The sequence below is a fragment of the Diadema setosum genome, chromosome 3 (assembly GCF_964275005.1).
Source record: "Diadema setosum chromosome 3, eeDiaSeto1, whole genome shotgun sequence".
Taxonomy (NCBI): domain Eukaryota; kingdom Metazoa; phylum Echinodermata; class Echinoidea; order Diadematoida; family Diadematidae; genus Diadema; species Diadema setosum.
In genome coordinates this window covers 2,270,889-2,287,080 of record NC_092687.1, presented here as the reverse complement: position 1 = coordinate 2,287,080, position 16,192 = coordinate 2,270,889, and positions in this window count along the sequence as shown.

Here is a 16,192-nt window from a genome sequence, read left to right as displayed (position 1 = left end):
TATATATCCATTTATCTATCTCTCTCTCTATCTATTACATCATCTCTTCCTATCCATCAATATATCTATTTATTACATTATCTCTTTCTATCCATTAATATATCTCTGCATCCATTTAATCATTTCTATCTCTCCACTTGTTTATTACTTTATCTATCTCTATCTGTAAATCTGATACATACATCTCAATCAATCAATGTATACATCTCTCTGTCTGTCTATATTTTTCTCTTTCTATCTATCAACGTATCTCTCTCTCTCTCTCTCTCTCTCTTCGTCTGCAATATTTATCAGCATGACCTGTTACAAAAGCTCTCATAAAACATTCATGTGCATGCACTAAATTAGTCTACAAGCCAAGCTGAGCCTTTTTTTCTCTCCATCACTTTTGTTTTGTTTTTTTTCTCCAGATGATACGAGGACAGAAAAAAAAGAGAGGGTATGCTGTCTTACTCCATGCCTTTTAGCCTTTTCAGTGCCAGTGAGACAAACATACACAAATTTCACACACAAACCTATGGGAAAGAAATGAATGTGGCATGCCGAGGGTTAAAAATCGTTTCTCATCTCGTATTTGATTTAGGGAGGCACTGGCCGATTTACATCGCTACTCGACAGGGAGCCGGGAGCCGGGAGCAAGGCTGTGCCGCGATAGAAACGTGGAAGTGACGGTTCCGCCCCCCACGCCCACGCACACCTTTCAAGCACTCTCCCTCTAAGCAGCTTTTTAAAGGGAGGCTGCATGGTGATGCTGACATCTAATTCAAGTCAAGTCATGTTCTGATTTCTGATTTCTTCCCATGATGAAGTCCATTTTATTGAGACAAAGGCAAGGCACATAATATCATATCAATTAGTTTCATCTCTATTCTCTGTGTGCTAGTAATCTTACAAAAAGAATTAAAAAAAAAAATCTCCTTTGAAATGTGAAATTGGTGAAGTCAAATTAGATTTCAATGTATTTGAAATATTTCATTCATCTTCCCTTACCTTTTTTTCCCTTTTTCCATACACAAGGACATCAGTCTAGGCCTAATCAATACCAAAGCAACGGGTGAAAACATACAGCAATCAAGTCAAAGTCATTTCAGAGTGGCCTTAACTTAATAATCTGAATCTACTGGCTACGTAACTACGAACATGCGAAGAGAAAATTTACCCAAAAAATTAAACATTCTGCTATACTTTTCAGTCTACACAATGAAGTGGATAATCCTTTGCTCATTCTATTAGGGTGTAGTTTCTTACAGGTATACATATGTATGTAAAAAAAAAAAAAAATGTGTACTTTTGGTAAAATCATCAAGTCGAAACTCGTCCTCTGTAAATTAAGACAAATTGTGCGAGAACATCTGCGCACAGAAAAATGCGTCAAATTAAACTCTCTACACAGAGTGAAACACTGCTTGAATTATTTGTGGGGATAGGTCATTCCTCCCAAGCGAGGTCAGCCAGCACTGAAGTGAACCACCTAAAAGAGGATAAACTATTCATGTAACTTAAATCTCTCTCTCTTTCCCCCTATCTCTTACTCTATTCTCTTTCTCTCTCTCCTGTATACTCTCTTCTATTTTTCTCTCTTACTCTCTCTCTCTTTACATATACTTTCCTATGTTTCTCTTCTCTTCTCTCTTTCTTATATACCTTTTCCCTATCTCTCTTATATATATATATATATATATATATATATATATATATATATATATATATATATACTCTCCTATGTTATATTCTCTTCTCTCTCTCTTATATAATTTGTCTCTATCTCTCTCTCTCTCTTAATACTCTCCTATGTTATATTCTCTTCTCTCTCTCTCTCTTATATACTTTTTCTCTGTCTTATATATACTTTACTTCATCTCTTACATAGTCTCTTCTCTCTCTCCCTCTCTCTCCCTTTCTTCTCTGTCTTAACCTTTGTGGCACACAGCACTTTGCCGGCGAGCGTCATCTCTCCCATGCAACAGATGTTGAAGCGTTAAACTTCATTAAGTCTCACCGACTAATGAATTAGGCCACACCAGAGCACCGGGGACCAAAACACCTTTCCTTTATTCCAAGCACATCTCTCACAATTGCTGACGTATTTCATCAATTTTTGTTTCACCTAAAAATACTGCATGGGGGTGAGTATAAGAGAGAGGGGCGGGGGATGCAGGGTGCAGATGAATGGAGGACAGGCTCCTCTAGTTGGAAAATGAATCACTATCTAACCCTCCATCCCCCTTAAACACCACCACCAGGATCGCATCTATGCTAATGATCTCTTTGATGTTGTGTCCACAAGTGTTGGATGATGATAGGCATTGCATATGGCATACGAGGTACTTAAGGGTGTACGAGCACTCTATTATATATGTGCAATTACTATCAAGTCCTCCTCCTCCTCGCGAACACACCGAGGAGAATTAATGAAATGATTCAGCTCAAGAGAAAGACGTACTAGGCAGCACTATCCCACTTCAACATATGAAGGGTTTGTTTGCAAAAACTGATAAGTCCATTTTTGAAGATTTCGAAGTATGATCTCTGTCATAAAGTACAAAATAATACCTTTTAAATGATATATTGGTCACTACATATAAAGGTATATTTTTGAAGTTATGGTCAAAAGAAGCAATAATTTTCTTAGTATTCTCTTTATTTTTCTCGACCTTTAATCGCAAATATCTCCATTTGGCAAATATGGACTTATCGGTTTTTGCAAACAAACTCTTCATATTGACTTCCAGGTTGGGTGGTATTGATAGATCAAGCCACCAGAGCAACTTTTGCTTCTTAAAGATACTCATTCCATTCCATAATTGGCTTTAGAAATAATTGTCATTCACTTTATATGATTTATGATTTTTTTTAATACATTGTTATTATGTAAATTGATTGTGTGGTTTTTTTTTATCTATTGGACCCCTTTGAAATCAGCACCTGCTGAAAGGGTTTCCACCCAAAATGAAAATGAATTCATCGTCTGTGTGTGAGTGTTTGTGGGTGAATGTGTGTGTGTTCAATCTATAGAAAGTAGAAAGATGGAAAATGGTAGAAAGCTGTAGACAGATACAAACTAGACAGTGGAAATAAATATGAAGAGTCTGTTTGCAAAAACCGATAAGTCCATATTTGCCAAATGGAGATATTTGCGATTAAAGGTCAAGAAAAATAAAGAGAATAATAAGAAAATTTGTGCTTCTTTTGACCATAACTTCAAAAATGTACCTTTATAATGTAGTGACCAATATATCATTTAAAAGGTATTATTTTGTACTTTATGACAAATATCGTACTTCAAAATCTTTAAAAATGGACTTATCGGTTTTTGCAAACAAATTCTTCATATATAGTTGGGTAGGGACAGATAAGTATGTAAAAAGAGAGATAGATTGATAGAAAGACAAAGATATATATATGAGATAGATTGGAGTGAGAGAGGGAGAGATGGAAATGGAAAGATGTGTAGGATGTATTGATTTCCGTCATGTCAAATTTTCCAAGATGGCCAGAAAATTGATTACCTGTCACCAACATGCTGGTTCTTGAGATGATGATGAATATCTACAATTTTTTTTTTTTTAAATCTCAGCATTTGGGAGACACATGGCGTCTGTTCGTCATGACTTTAAAAAATGTCATTTGTCCCAAACCTAAGTGGACATCAGCTGCCGATCAGCTGTTTGAATAATGCTTTTAGTGGGGAAACATTACCCCGCTTGACATTTCTGACATATGGCCCAATCATGTTTGCCCCCTGGACGTATTAGCTGAGGAGTGTACATTGTATAAGGATGTGCGTCATGTCATGTGGTTAGCCGCATGCTCTGTGCAAATTGGAACGAAAGGCCGCGTCTGCGGGTTTATGATGCCTCTGCTGTGGACCGTCTTGAGTAAACTTTATCTTATCAATCTTCCATTTTCTCCACTCTTGCAGAATGTACACCAATTTGCACAGGATTATGTGTGTGTGTTTTACCATTTGTAAATCCATACATCAAAATTTTGTAATGACATTAAATTTTCCACACATTTTCTCGGAGTAACATTGGTACTTCTAGGCCAGCGGTCTCTTGCCTCGTTCATCATCCATCCCATGTAATGCACCTAGTTTATTTGTTTTTCTCTGTTCTTTCCTCTTGTTTAGCATGTTGACCTTTAACCAAAAAAATGGGTCTTTTCACACAATATTAATGATTTTTTAAAACATGATTTTTGCAATGCAATACAAAAATGATTAAAAACTTATCTGAGACAGCAAAAGTTTGTCCAGTCTCTGTGAGACGGGCATTTCGAAATACAAATTTTCCTACATCAATTTAATCTACCTATCTACCTATGTGTCTATCTATATACCTATTTAACCTATTCATCGATCTAGCTAGCTACAGTTCTTACCTGTATATCTACTGCTCTATTATACAAATGATGCACAGGACAGAGTGGATCGGTGAGAGTTGAATGCACAAGTTTAACTTTGGAACTGTTTAAACCCACGAGCACAGCGAGTGGGTTTTAGACTGTTCCAAAGTTAAACGAGAGCATCCAATTCTCACTGATCCACGAAATAGACTTGTGCATCACTTGAGTTACAAAAATGGGCCTGTAAATTCATGAAATACAAAAAATTTCCCACATCATGCGTCCGGTACACCTATTACACTATACAAGATTTTGAGCCATGCATTCGGATTTTACCAGACGCATGGCTCAGTGTGGATCAGTAAAAATCAATGCATGACAATTGACCAATCAGATTGCAGAGATTCTAAAGCCAATCTTATAACTAGCTTTATCTATCCATCTACCCATGTATTTGCTTGTTTCTCTCCATCATTAGTCACTTTAAACATTTTGTATACACACTAGCCAATAAAATCTGCAACTTTTGAGTTATCTACTTGTGTTTGATACAAAACTCTACATCTCCAGCTTTTGTTTTAAAAAGTCAATTTCTTCGTCTCTATGATTCACTCGCCAACATCGTTCTCTCTCTCTCTCTCTCTCTCTCTCTCTCTCTCTCTCTCTTTCTCTCTCTCTCTCTGTTTCTCAAATCAAGCAGTATATTCCTTCTCCTCTGCTGACATGTCTGAGGTATAAGGAGAAGATAAACATATAATTCTGCATTCCTCGTGTCTCCCATCTACGAGATTTGCCGACACGCCATGCTCCCTAATCCCCCGCCGTCTTCGGACGGCAGCGCGTAGTAGCGGAGGATGATACCGCTTTCCTGTAGGGTTCTCATGGCAACGCTGGTCTCCCGCCGTGTGCATCACCATCTTATCTACGAAAAGCGGGACGCCAAGCGTAGCCTACATCTCGTGAGAACATTCCATTCTACGGCCTACAGAAAGACAAAAGCCACAAAAACCTGTAACAAATGCATTTGTACACATGCAGCCTAAAAAAAAAAAAAAAAAAAAAAAGACTTTATCTCTAACCAGTACTCTGCTTTATTCATCAATAGGCATGCATGTTGGAATACTTTCTTCTGCATCCATTTACACAGATATCTGGAAACTAATTGTCTATGAGTAAGGAGTGCCTAATTCTCTTAAAGGAAACCAGAATTCCCTTTTCATGGAACTTACACATTCCATCTACTTGATATTGATATATGTTAAGGGTAACAATATGTTATTATTCCCTCTGTTTTCTGAAAGCAGTTAGTCAAGTGCTGTTTTATTATGCAAGAAAAGTGAATTTTTGTGGAATTTTCTTTATATTGTTGTCCACACACGACGTCCATAACCTCTAGTACTCTCCTCATCCAGTGGTTTCAACACCAACACGTTAAAAATTCATAACGTCTGCATTAATTCTCTGATTCTCCTCAAACTTTCACTGATGTGTTCTACTAATGTTGCTGCTTTCACTCAATCCACATTTCTCTTTGGGTTCGGGTTTCCTTTAACCAGTTGAGGATGGGCTGGTTTTGCTACAGCATGCATTTCCCATAGACACTTGCCCGAATATACTCGGGACTCATCCTCAATGGGTTAATCCCTTTTCTGTGCATCACTTTGGCCTTGCTGTTAGCCTGAGACATATTACTACATCTGAGTGGGCTTGCTACTTCATAAATAGGTCACTTTATAAATGTTAAAGGGATTGTATAGTTTTGGGTACGACCTAACTTCATGTTTCTAACATTTTTTTTGGTGAGATAACAAAAAACCTCAAATAAAATATGAAAGAGCACATATAATTCCAAAAGGAATTCGTCATTTATTTGATGAAAATTGGTTTTGAAATGGCTGAGATATACAAAACAAAGCAATCCTATGAATAAAAAGTGGGACCCACCTTTTATAATGACTGATTTGTTTCACTTTGTTTTTAGATGTCTCAGCCATTCCAAAACCAATTTTCATCAAATAAACTTTAAATTCCTCTTAAAAATGGTATGCTCTGTACTATTTACTATTGAAAGTGGTTTCTTGGTATCTCACAAATATTTACAAGCCCAATGCTCGTCTGCACCAATACTATACAATCCCTTTCATCTGAACATCGAGGCATCTCCTTCTGAACCTAGTGTAATTCCACCAACAACAACACCAAGAGATTTAACTTATTTGAATATCATAAAAGCTAATAAAATGAGATGATAAAACCGTGTGATGGCTGCAACAAGCCTTTCTCCACCAAAACCAATATAGCCTTGCACAATGTCTATCAGAGTTTCATGACCTCAGATTGAAAGGGTTAAATCTAGACCCCATACCTTACTACCATAATTCTGTGTAACTGTGACTTGTAAGCACACCACTAAAATTGGAATCACCACCTGCTTCAAAAGACCACCAGCCACAGTCGATCGGCAATAAACTCCCGGTTAATACCAGGTAAGCAATATATTTGTCAAATGCCAGGCAGAACAAATATAAACGCAGGCAGTGAAAGCATACGCACTAAAATTCACGTCCATCTGTTCCACATCCTTTGTGTAAATGCCACCAGTCGGCTCTCGCCTCGTCGCTAACGTCACACTCGTTTGGCACCTTTTTCTGGGTTGTTAAAGCGGTCCTCACACCCTTATGCCTCTCACGCAGCATCAGCAATGAATGCAGAACCATAGAGGAGAGACGCCAGTATGAATGTGAGGATATTTCCTTTATCCAGCTATTACATAGAAGCATTAAAGGCCATGTTTAGCCATGTTTCCAGCTTCCAAATATGAAAGTTGTATTGACTATTACAAAATAATAAACAATCCCTATTCTCAACTTTCTATAACAATCACAATGAAAGATTTTTGTTTTTCATACATCCTCTTGAGTATGTTATGCACAATTATATTCTTTTAATAATTGTTATTTGTACTTTTTGTATGCAATGCCTGTGGAAAGCATACTTCCCCTGTCTTACTTGTAGACAATAAACATATACATTCAATTCAATTCAATTCAATTCAATTCAATTCAATTCAATTCAATTCAATTCCATCCAATTCAATTCAATTCAATTCAATTCAATTCAATTCAATTCCATTCAATTCAATACGATTCAATAATCTGACTTGTCTTATACTACATGCTGCCAGTGTCTTGTATAATAATGCTGTAAATATAATGCTATGACAAAATAAAGCTTGACTGATAATTATTGAATGCTTCAAAACAGTGATACATATGAAGAGTTTGTTGCAAAAACCGATAAGTCCATATTTGCCAAATGGAGATATTTGTGATTAGAGGTAAAGAAAAATAAAAAGAATAATAAGAAAATTTTTGCTTCTTTTGACCATAACTTCAAAAATATACCTTTATATGTAGTGACCAATATATCATTCAAAAGGTATTATTTTGTAATTTATGACAGAGACCATACTTCAAAATCTTCAAAAATGGACTTATCGGTTTTTGCGAACAAACTCTTCATATGCAAGCAATTTTTTTCCTTTGACAATTAATGTGCATTGTTTGCCAATTGACATACATAGAGGAGTGTTTTATTCACAAATGACACAGTGATGTCTGGGAGTTAATTTCGATGTGAACAGAGATTACCTAATCCCTCTAATCCCTATTGTGTGGATCATCATGGCCTTTCTCTCAGACTTCCTGTTACCTTGCATGCCGCAAGGTTAACACTTTCTGCCCCAGGGACGGTAATAGGTAGTATGTACAAGACTACGGGATTTTTACGCCAATCAGCACTCAAAGCACACAAAGGGTTTACCAATGGACCTATGACACACTGTAAAAACATCAGTGTTAGATTTAACACCACGGGTGTTAAATCTAACACCGATCAAGCTTCAATAGAGGACCACACCCACAGGTGTAGAAAATGTATTGTGACGGTGTTAAAAAGTGTTCACCTGGCACTTCGTGGTGTTATTTTGACACTGTGGCTGGTGATATTTTTGACACTGCGCTAGAGTTAATTCATTAATGACACCGCATGGTGTTGATTTGATATTGGTGGTGTTAATTTCAATGGTATAACACCCATCCAGCTTAAATAGGAGACCACACCAACTGGTGTTACTGTGCTGTAAATGTATTTACACATTTTTTCAAAAATCAAGTACTTCTTCATTGTCTTGTTGAAGTTCAGAATTAACAAGAAATTCAGTAACTAAGAAACTATTAAAAAAATCAATTTTATATTTTGAAATGACACCCGAGGTGTTAATCTAACACCATGAATGAGCACCGGAAATTTAACACCAGCTCGGTGTTTCATATTTAACACCGGACTTTTAGCAGTGCATATATCATCTGGAAGTTCCCTTTCATTGACACATTGAGGACAGACTGATTTTGCTACAACATGCATTTCCCATAGACACCTGCCTGAGTATGCTTGGGACTCGTCCTCAACAGGTTAAAAAAAAACAACAACAAGTTCCAAATGGTCTCACAGTAAGGAAATCTCTAACAATCTCCTAATGATTACAACAACAAGATTCTGAAGTCTACCAGCCATCCTTCCTATTGTTTCCCTTACAATAGTTGCATCAGACTGCTTAACCCTTTCTATACCAGGGACTTTAAACAGTGTGTACAATGCTATGGGTTTTTTCTGTGCCAATCAGCACTTAAAGCACACAAGGGGTTAAGAGGTGAATCTCACTGTCTACCACTGCCCAGAAGAAAGCGGCTTCTTGTTCAATGAGCTGTAATCCCCCCTGTAATCTGAAAATCTATACTTAACGTCCTTTTAACTCGAATGAACGGGAGAGGTCGATACATAGACTGAAGGGCAGGCTCCTATGGAGCAAGATAGAAAGAGATATAGAGATATAATGCTCAGAAAGAGAGAAAAAGTCATACAGAAAGGAACAGAGAGAAAAACAACCATCTTGCTTAATTTAGGTATGTAAAGATAACTCTCTCACACTGATGCAAACTATCGTACATTTATTACTTTGTACTGTTTCACAAAGTATTGACTTTAACAACCCTCTAATAATTCCCTCATTGCAAACTGCAACACAGCCAAACTGTCAGATTTTAACCTGAAAGCTAACTGGTGGTGGACTGATTGATGTGTGCACATGGTTTGCCTTTTTGAAGAAGAAGAAGAAGACTTTTGTCTTAATTCCTAAAAAGCAAAAGAGAACAAGGATTCATTCTTCAGTGGGCATCTATACAGGTGGCATTATGTGAGAGATGCTATGTGATGGTTTGAATGGCAATACTATGCTACAAGGACTCTCTTTCCGGATTGAAACAGAGCTTCATTTCCTGAAGTCCTTTGTCATTACTCCTACTCAACTCCACCCCACCCCATCCCCTCTCCTTCCTATTCACCCTCCCCTCCCACTCCCCCTGCCCCCATTCCCTCCCTCACCCACTCTTCCATCCCACCATCTTCCCCATAACAATACACAACACAACCATACAAGACTCAGATACAGCCAACACACTTACATTAATGCCTTTTGGAAGTTTTGCGGTTTTGTCCTTTCCTTTATTAAACCCATTCAGGACAGTTTGGTTTTGCTACAACACTCGAGACTCGTCCTCAATGGGTTAATTGCTCAACTTTCCCCTTATCTGTATCATTTTCCATCCATCATCTTTTCCATGACTTCAGAAGAATTCTCAGTCACTTACTAGCTTTCTACCTCCTTCCCTTTATCAGCTCTACTCAGAATTAATTCTACAGCTAAAGGGGTACCTACTGCATTCTTTTCCTCTTCCCACCCACCTTTAAATCCTGCCATCTCAGCAATCCCTTTAAAGGACTGAACACCACAGACTGTACCACCATATAACCACAGCTCTTTCTACTTCACAAGCCATGGAAAGCTTTATGAATCAAATCAGGAAAATAAGATATGTAAAATTGGTTCATAACAGGCTGATGACTTTTTTTCTATTGCCTCATCCTCATTATTTGACTCGTATCTAAATCCACCACCCACTCCCCTCCCTATACAAAAATTAAACAAATTATGAATGCTACATGATGTTGCTGAAATATGAAAATATAAACAGATATAAAAATGTGTATATATATTTTACTGACTCTATTCAAATCCACCACCCACTCCCCTATTACAGAAATGATCAGAAAAAAAAAATATTATCCTGCTGAAATACAGAAGAAACAAAACTATATTATTTTGACTCTATTCAAACCAACCAGTTACTCCTCTCAAAAAAAAAAAAAGATCTATAACTGTGCTGACAAAAATACATATGAAGATATAGGCCTCATTATATGATACGAACAAAATGAAGATGTTTTCCACAGAGCTCACAGAATTGCATCTTCTTTATCTTTATCTATTACAGCGAAACCTAAGTTATACAGGAAGGAAAGAAGTTCAGTCTCCACGAGGTAAACACATCACAACGGAAGAACAAGGAAGGAAGATGAGGAGGAGGAGGCGTAGGATTTCTCGATGTCATTGCACCACTCAAGGAGCCATTTTCCACGGTGCGCACGCAGTCCACAGTAACACCACCACCTCCCCCCTGAGGGGGTATAAACATCACCCCTGTGTCATCACTGAGTGTGTTAATAATCCAGCCATTAGCTCCTATGTGCTCTGTTTTGTTTAATCCCTCATCTGCCACACAGATTTTGAATCGCTTTGAATACCAACCCACATTGGACGTTCACTTATCCCTTGGACAAGAAAGATACAGCAAAAACATAAACTTGAAATAAACACCCACATTTGCCCATTGAGCATGGATTGATTTTGTTTCAGTACACATTTCCCATGGACACCAGCCCGAGCGTACTCAGGACTAGTCTTCAATAGGCTAAGAATGGCACACATTTCATTTTCAACCTCTTTAGATAAAAGAAAGAGAAAATATACAATATTAGAAAAAAATGGTATTAGTACACTAAGTTTTGCTTATGAAAAGAGTACCAGATTTTTTTTTTCTCTCTCTCTCTGGTTTTTGTTTGTTTGTTTGTTTGGTTTTTTTTTTTGTTGTTGTTTTCAGGGGATAGGGAAGGGGCAGTATATAAAGTTTTATACATTCATCATGATTATCTCAGAGAAGAAATAATCATATCTAGTTACTATGAGTTAAGTAGTTTCTAATAAAGTCTAATACAAAACAAATTTCTACCAAAAAAAAATCCATAGCATTCATATCTTGTGTGAAATAGTTTAGTAATGCAATTTGGAGCATTTAAAATGCAATGCACAGATTATACAAAGCATGTTGGTGTTTTGCAAATTATCTGTTTGTGTGACACCAAGGAAACAAGCATAAGGACATGCCTTCTGCAAACCCCTCACCCCCCCCCCCTAATTTTCATTCCTTTTATGCCTCCTCCTTGTTGGTGTTTTTTCTATGTTATTCCTTTCTTACCCATCCTTCACATTTTTTTTTTGCCTGCTTTTTTTTTTCCTTGACTTTCTTTTTCTTTTTTCCTCTTTTTTCCCACCTTTGTTTCAAACCCAACTGGCAGGTGAAATGGACAGGTGTTTCCACACAACACTGTGCTATATGAAGAGTTTGTTTGCAAAAACCGATAAGTCCATATTTGCCAAATGGAGATATTTGCGATTAAAGGTCAAGAAAAATAAAGAGAATAATAAGAAATTTTTTGCTTCTTTTGACCATAACTTCAAAAATGTACCTTTATATGCAGTGACAAATATATCATTTAAAAGGTATTATTTTGTACTTTATGACAGAGACCGTAACTCAAAATCTTCAAAAATGGACTTATCGGTTTTTGCAAACAAACTCTTCATATATTATTCATGCGCATTCCAGGGGAGACATTTTACGCATATTTCTATTGACTGCTCTGCCATTACAAAGCCCTGTGTGAACAAATAAAATATACACAAGCACAAAATGCTAGCCAGTATATTATGTGCAATGCTAGCCACCTGTTTTGCATACAAGTGTGTCATAGATTCACTATCCAGATTGTAGCAGACTGTTTCTTTGATGTTTCAAATTCTATGCATGCTTTGCTCACAAAAGACTGCATTAAGCAATAATTCATGTGACCACAAAGGTTGCTGAAGGCTTGCCCTACATAGCAACAACTGAAGAATGCCAAGTGAATTCTTACCAAAGAAACTTAATTGGAAGGTGCTGGTAAATAAAATGGTTCGTTGCTGGGCTGGGAAAAGAAACATCCATGAACTTTTTATACCTTACAGAAAAGGTCTGTTGCCGTGCAATGAGAAAATGACTTGTTTATATGAGGATTGACATTTTAGAATCCACCTGCTGGGATTTTATCCTAAGGAACAGTCTGCCTAATCTTGACAGTGCAATTTGTTTGAGCAAAACATGAAAGAATCTATAATCAGATATCAAGAATCAAATACAAGACAAAGAAGAAAGATATGGTGAATTATAGGGAGAAAATTTCATTATCATAGAGTGAAAGAAAATAATGTACAAGTTAGATGTTTCAGATTTTGCTTACCATGAGCTTATACTGGGCAGTTGAGGAAAATCATTGAATATCAGCAAAAAAGACCAAGACCTGTTCTAACAAGAAAAAAAAATGGTTTTGGATGTAAAATCTATTAACGCTCCACGGGAGCTCCTACATCATAATCATAAGAAAAAAAAGAACTAGCAACCATTACCCATTTATCTCTCTCTTTTTTTTTTTTTTTTTGTGTGTGTGTGTGTGTGGTGCTGGTGGTGATTGTTGTGCTTTCCTCGCAAAAACACATACTGTAAAACAAGGAATTTTCGCGTGCACTTTAATTTCGCGAATTTCGCGAGCGCCAAGATTCGCGAAATTAAAATACACGCGAAAGTCCATGTTTACATTATATGCATTGAACGCCAGTGGCACTCCGCGAAAATTTCATGCCGCGAAAAAGGCTGTCGGCTCCAATTCGCGAAAAATTCATGCCGCGAATATTTCATGTTTTACAGTAACTTGTCTTTATTTGTGCTGCTTATTTTTGTCAGAACTGATGTTGTTGTTGTTGTTGGTGTTGTTGTTGTTGTTGTTGTTGTTGTTGTTGTTGTTGTTGTTGTTGTTGCTGTTGTTGTTGTTGTTGTTGTTGTTGGGAGGGGGGTTGGGTTTCTTTGTTGGAGCCCTAGCCTTTTTCTGTTAGTACTACAAACTTCTGTATTTGAATTTCTTTTTAATCTAGTGGTACATGGGGGTGGGGTGGGAAGGAAGACAAATTTATTTCTAGACATGGCTGATAAGAGTCTGCATGCAGCTCAGAATAGAAAAAAAAATTTCAATAAGGATGTGGTCAAAAAGCCAATCCCTCACATATTACATTTGGCAATGTCTGATGCATGGAAGCATTTTAAAGGGATACAAACCTCTTCTGGAAGAAACAAAGAAATGCAAGACTTGTATATCAAGATAGGATATCTAATAACCTGTTCTGTGACAGGAACTTTGGACAGTGTGTATAGCGCTATGGGGTTTTCTGTGCCAATCAGAACAAAATGCACACAAACAGTTAAAGGAGAATTTACCCTGAATATACATTTGAGTTTGGTGAATGCATAAATGTCAGTAGAACACATCACTGATGTTTGAGGAAAATCAGACGATATACTTTCAGAAGTTATCAACATCTAAGATCTTGGTGAAAATCATATGCCATTATGACTAAATATGTCATCATCCTTGTTCATTGTGATTTGTTATAAATTTTGAAACATTCTTATTCTTCATCTAAATCACAATTTCTGAAACTCTGTATCAAGTATAACCAATTTATAGTTGTCCATATTTAAAAGTCTGAAAATCATCCGGAGGTCTCCTTTAACATAAAAAGTAATTTTGTTTTGCTGATCATTCCTTTCATAATCCCTTTTCTACCAACTCTCCTTCTTCTTCCTCCTCTTCGGCTCCTCCTTCTTTACTTTATATTTTTCCCATCCTTTAACTTTAACTGCTTCTGTACGTGAATCGTGCAAAATATAGCTAAATATACAGGCTGCGATTACCTCATTATTGGTAAATCACCATAGGCCCAATGCATGAATGGATGTTTACCACTGGTTCAAGAGTGGAGTCTTTACTTGTCATTAAATCTGTACATCACAGAGTTGCGTTCCTGATATGAAAACCCTCGTACAGATTATATTACTAAAATGACTTTATAACACACTGCAGCTTTACACACAGTTTCTTTCAATCAATTACATTTTGATTATACTGACATTGAAATCCTTTTGTGGTGTGACATGCGTGGGAGATAGAGAATCGCAAAGGAACTGACTGAATTAAAAATGAGGCAAAGTGCCCCATTACAAAAACATCAATTACCAATAACAATAAACTATCTATTACATATTGCCATGGAAATGTAAGTAGTACTATATTTCAATTCATGTGTACAATGTATTCACAAATCTTAGCGGCTAAATGATACTTTCCAGAAAACATCACTAGCATCCACTGCAAAAGCAAACTAATATGGCGCAATCTCACCACTATCAAAAAACTGAGAAGACATACTATTCATCTTACATGTTCAAGGCAGCATCTTTTGCACTGCCCCACATAATACAAATTGCGTATGGTCTAGATAAATATTTTCCCCATTGTGTGTATTATGTCATGTCTGATCCAAGGCATAATATCTCTATTACGTCAACGTATCTGCGCTGGTGCTTATGCCATTCACATGAAGTCACAAATCCGATAGCATGCTTAAGAATAATTATTGTGTGACATGACTAACTATACAAAACATCATCAAAGGGTATCTATGTAAATTTGCCCATGCTAAGAGATTGGACTGGGGGTGGGTGCAAATGGGGCAGTATCGCCTCTTTTAACCCGTTGAGTCCCGTGAAGTTTGCTGCAGACATTATTGCCATGTGGTAATCCTCAAATTGGCCACTCTGAATTCCACTGCATATCTTACGTATGTATAGGAAGATGACAGGGCAGTGGTTAAATTCATGACACTGCCATAAGGTCAAACATGAATCTTACACAGATTTGCCACTGAAGGGAGAAACAGGAATTTTTATATTTAAATACATGTATTGCCAATCTAAGATTCATATACGTACTTTCAGCAAATTAGAGGTTTTTGAAAATTTAGCAAGCAGAACATACAATTAATAATTAAAAACAATACAGACACAATATATGGTTAAACTTTTAAGCCTAAAAATGATAATTAAAAAATTGAAGCAGCATCACATCTCAGAACAATGATTTGTGGGACCTGATGAGTCAAATTAGAATTTCCAACTAGGACACCGGGAAACATCACATACATACACTCACTTTCTCTGTGAACCCGTCCACCTTTTCTCTAGTAGGTACTCTCTTGCACATTTCGCAAACATTATTCCGTCAACGCTAGTAACATTAGGCATAGAGCAGCAAAAAATGCAACACGTAATTGGTCCCCCTCCTCTACTTATTGGAAAGTGATTCATACAATACACATTATACTCATAGCAATCTCCAGCCCCCCCCCCCATCCTTTTCTCCCTGTTTGATCTCTCTCTCTCTCCCTTTCTCTCTCCTCCTCCCTCTCTAAAACTCGTTCTCTCCCCCCTCTTTCTCTCTCTCTCTCTCCAACCCCCTCCATCTCTCCCTCTTGCGCGATATCAAGAGTTCTACCACCAGTTTGAGTCAAATTATACATGAGGATGACATTTTGGCGTCCGCACTTCATCTTGTCACTAGAGACTAAAACTAGCTAATGGCAGAATGTTCGCGGCACATTTAAGTCTTATATCACCATCAGTGACTTCCTTGCATACAAAATCATTGACATTTTAACATGCTGGTCCAAAGAGGTCTATAA